The sequence below is a fragment of the Tamandua tetradactyla genome, chromosome 16 (genome assembly GCF_023851605.1).
Source record: "Tamandua tetradactyla isolate mTamTet1 chromosome 16, mTamTet1.pri, whole genome shotgun sequence".
In the NCBI taxonomy this organism is placed as follows: domain Eukaryota; kingdom Metazoa; phylum Chordata; class Mammalia; order Pilosa; family Myrmecophagidae; genus Tamandua; species Tamandua tetradactyla.
Window position 1 is genome coordinate 30,491,195 of NC_135342.1, and position 4,841 is coordinate 30,496,035.

At 44.6% G+C, this 4,841-nt stretch overlaps 1 long non-coding RNA gene across 2 annotated transcripts; it reads left to right on the top strand.

Annotated features, from left to right (window-relative positions):
• The first annotated feature begins 540 nt into the window (after nt 1–540).
• Nucleotides 541–2,034, top strand: LOC143660236 (uncharacterized). Of its 2 annotated transcripts, none has more exons than XR_013163888.1 (3): nt 541–646; nt 1,234–1,362; nt 1,754–2,034. It is a non-coding gene; the product is annotated as an uncharacterized LOC143660236 (long non-coding RNA). The 2 variants fall into 2 exon arrangements; XR_013163887.1 differs by having other exon boundaries at nt 557–650.
• Nucleotides 2,035–4,841: the final 2,807 nt, after the last annotated feature.

Below are 4,841 nucleotides of genomic sequence, written 5' to 3' on the forward strand. Positions count from 1 at the left end.
AGGGCTTAGTTTGGACATTCCATGGGCTTGGATCTGTAAACTTGCAATTTAATACATTTCCCTTTTAAAAAGCTATTCCAGTTCTGGTATACTGCATTCTGGCAGCTTGCAAACTAACACAGTCACTCTGAAGATATCTCGTTTGACTTGTTTGATTGTTTATCCTCCATTTCACCCACAAAATGTGACTCCCAAGACAACCCTGTCCTTATCTGCTTTGGTTACCACTCAGATCCTGGGCTCAGGCATGGGGCATGGCAACTTAGTGGGCTCCTAATTCAAATATGTTGAATGAATTAATAAATTCTGCCATCTGTCTATACTGGAATCAATTAGAGGCTCCATCAGGAAAATGCATGAATGCGTTTATCCAGTATCTTCTAGGAAATCGGAGGATAAAGGCACTAACTGAAATCCCACCCTCTTAATTCAGAAAAAAAGTTTTTCAAGGCCTATATTGTTTGAACAAAGCAGAAAAAAAAAAAAAGAACACTCGAAACTCTGCCCTTTGTATTCAAGCAGCTAATCACATACAGGAAACAAAGGACAAAGCAGCATCGGTGACTAGAGATGCCACACCCTGATGATGTCACTCCCATAGCAACTGCGGGGCCTGAGGAATTACAGGGATGGCCCTGGCTCCTTAGTGAGTAAGAGAAGCGCTGTCAAGAAAGAGTGGGGCCATCAAGGGATCAGGGAGCACGTATAGACTGAGAGGGGGTGGAAGAGGGTTATAGGAGGGCTGGGAGAATTTATAGGGGAACACATTGCAGTTTATATGGGAAGGTAATACAGAGGGACAAAGAGAGAGTGGTGGTGGGGGGTGGGATTTTATTGAGTAAGAAAATGAAGTTATGGTGGGAAAAAGAGCAGTTATAAGGGAACAAGGAAAAGTTATGGAAGGACCTGAAGGGTTTAGAGGGGGGACAGAAAGACTGTTATGAAGGATAAAGAGTGGGGCACTGGGGCAGGAGGGCTTTGAGAGAACGGAAAGATAATCAGGGTAGGAGGGAAATCAGGCCACACTAATTGCTTTATAGGGAACAGTGAAGATGTTAAATTGGGACAGTGAGGTCGGGTGGTGTGACTTTTCAGAACTCCTTTGTTCAGTGGAGTCATTTCAGTCAGATCCCCATCTGTTGAGGTCTCTGCTTCCCAGTTTGGCCACTGTGCTCAGACCCTTTCTTTCCCTGTATGTCTTCCTCCTCATTTGCTGCCCTCACGGTCCTGTAGGTCATGTCGCGGAGCCATGGTGGTGAGACGCCCCTGGACCCTCCCTTTGATGACTACCTGGTTCTGTCCCTCGTGGCTCTCTTCTGCTGCCTGCCATTTGGGATTCCAGCCATCATTTTCACCTACAAAGTGTGCATCATCCAAATATCCCTTCCTCTCCTTTGTGCCTCACCAACCCCTGCCCCCTGCCCTTCTCTCTGCACATTAACTCATCTGCTCACTTTTCTGCTCTCCTATAGGCCTTAAATCATCTTTTCTCTTATCTCATGGGACTTTACCCCATTCCATCCAACTTCTTTCTTCTTTCTGCCTTCCACATAGGAACCCCACCTTGCCCCTGCCTTATGATCCCCTCAAGGAGACCCTCCTCCATCTCTACCCTTCCTTCTGGGTCAGAAGGAAGGGACCCTGCCCTGCACTGGTTTCATCCCAGGGACCCTGCCCTGCACTGGTTTCCCCTTCTTCCCACCTTCACACTGAGTCTGAGGGAACCCCCGCCAACCTGCCTTCACCTCCCCAGACTAAGAAAGCCAACAGACATGGAGAGGAGCAAAAGGCGAAGAAATATTCCAATGTGGCCTTAACCCTGGGCCTCATGGGAACCATCTTGGGCATCTGGATCTACACCGCAAACCTCTCAGTCCGCTTAGGCCGATGACAGAGATCCCCACAAGGCAGAAAACTCCCCTCAGAACTTCAGGGACTGGAGGCCTCTCTTTATCCTCAGGATCTCTATACACTGCTCCCTTCAACAGAACTTTGGAGAGGAATAAATCATATGGGAAATTTCGGCCTATCAAAGATGTTTGTGTGTATCATGGTCAATTTCTTGTGTCAAGTTGGCCAAGTTGTGGTGCCTGTATATCAACTGTTGGGTAAGTGCTGCCTGTCTGTTACTATGTGGACATTTCATAGAATTAAATCATGATTATGTTGGCTGCATTCACAGCTGATTCAATTTGTAATCAGCCAAGGGGAGTATCTTCTGCAGTGAATAATGCTTAATCTAATCACTGGAAGTCTTTTAAGGCAGATTCAGAAGAGACCATCTCTCCTCCTGCTTCAGCCAGCAAGCCTCTCCTGCAGAGTTTGTCCAGACCCTCAATCGGAATCTTCAGCTTCACAATCTGCCCTACGGATTTTGGACTCTATGTTCCCATGGTTATGTGAGACACTTTTATAGATTTTATATTTACAAATATTTCCTGTTGATTCTGTTTCTCTAGAGAACCCTAACTAATACAACTTGGTACCAGGAGTGGTTCTTAAGAAACAGAATCTTAAAAATGGGTTTTTATGGATGGTTTCTTACTCTGACTGGACTCAAAGGCACTAAGGACTCTGATTCCTATAATCAGAATGACACTCCCCATCCATGAAGTGAGTTGGCAAAAGTGAAAGTCAAAATATCACCATTTGATTCTTCTAATGCTTCACTTATATGAAACCAGGCTCTGGGGGATAATGTTTTTGACACCTTTACAGAGCTTTGTGGAAATAGGAGATATAGAGATGTTGGCTGGTTGTTGTTAGATAGACTGGATACATTAAGGAGTGAAAGGGATGGGCTTAATGCTTCAAACAAGAAGCTTAAGTGCTGTCTGACAGATGCAGAAATTTCTACAAGTGTCCTGAAGGAAAATCTTATTTCCTGTAGCCATAGACTTGAGATCTCTGAAAATCAGACTCAGAATCTTATTCTTAGAGTAGCAACTTTACAATGTAAACTGAAATCCCAATCTTGCATGGTGTCTGCTGTTAAAGTGAGGGCATTGATTGGAAAGGAGTGGGACCCTGAAAAATGGGATGGCGACATATGGATTGATAATGATGTCGGGGGCAAGGTAGAAACCCTAGGTCATATTGAGTCTTCTCAAGATAACACAGTAATAGTCTGCCCTGAAGACGTAGCTGCCCCACCTCCAGCCTGCTTTAAGTACTTGGCCACCCAACCTCCACCTGAAGGGATTAGCCCTAGAGTGATTAATCCTGTTTCACCAGATGAAACTGCAAATGAAAGCCCTGAAGCAAAAGGCATGGAAGATACTTCTAATTCTTTTCATGACCCACCTCCACCACCCCTCATTTCTTCCAGACCTATAACTAGACTAAAGTCCCAACAGGCCCCTAAAAAATGAGGTACAAAGTATCACACATGAGGAGGTACATTATACTCCAAAAGAACTGTGTGAGTTTTCCAATTTATATAGACAGAAATCAGGGGAATATGTGTGGCAATGGATTTTGAGGGTTGGGATAATGGTGGGAGGAATTTAAGGCTGGCTCAGGCTGAATTTATTGATATGGGCCCACTAAGCAGAGATTCTGCATTCAATATTTTAGCTCGAGGGGTTAGAAAAGACATTAATAGTTTGTTTGGATGGTTAGTTGAAACAGGGATCAAAAAGCTGGCCAACGTTACCTGAGGTTGAAATGCCAGAACTGCCCTGGTGTAATGTAAATGAGGGGATCCAGAGGCTTACAGAGATTGGAATGTTAGAGTGGATTTATTGTGCAAAGCCTGCTCTTACACCCCAGGAATGTCCAGAGGATGCACCTTTTACCAGAACAGTGAGAAATAAATTTGTGAGACTAGATCTATTATCCCTGAAGAGCCCTGTAGTTGCACTTCTCTGTAAGTCAGATATTACTGTGGGAACTGCTGTCACTGGGCTGGAATCCTTAAACACAGTGGGGATGACCAGATCATGAGTTGGCAGAAGCCAGGTGGCAGCACTTAATTGCCAAAGACAGGGTGGACGTGGCTATTATAATAGCAAATTCAAAGCAGGGGTCAAAATAATCTGAGTCACAGACATTTGTGGTATTGGCTAGTGAATCATGGGGTACCTAGAAATACAATAGATGGACAGTCTACTGAATTCTTGTTTGAGCTGTATAAACAAAAGAGTTCTTGGTCAAGTGAACAGAAGTCTAACCCAAATTACAAAAACACAAAGTCATGGCCCCTTAATCAATTTCCAGACTTGAGACAGTTTACAGACCCAGAGCCTCTTGAATGAAGGGGAGGCCAGGTCTCTTTGGGGGATAACACTGTCACACTGTTACAAATTTATACTGTTAACCTTCCTCTAAGTCTTCCCCAAGGAGACCGAAGGCCTTTTACCAGGGTAACTGTGCACTGGGGAAAAGGAAATGATCAGATATTTTGGGGATTATTAGACACTCGTCAGAAGTGATATTAATTCAGGGGACTCAAAACGTCACTCTGGTCCACCAGTCAGAGTGGGGCTTATGGAGGCCAGGTGATCAATGGAGTTTTAGCTCAAGTCTGTCTCACAGTGGGTCCAGTGGGCCTTTGGACCCATTCTGTAGTTATTTCCCCAGTTCCAGCATGTATAATTGGAATAGACATACTGAGCAACTGGCAGAATCCCCACATTGGCTCTCTAACTCATGTAGTGAGGGCTATTATGGTGGGAAAGGCAAGTGGAAGCCACTAGAACTGCCCCTAACTAGCAAAACAGTAAATCAGAAGCAATACTGCATTCCTGGAGGGATTGCAGAGATTACTGCCACTCTTAAGGACTTGAAGAATGCAGGGGTGGTGATTCCCACCACATCCCCATTCAACTCTCCTATTTGTG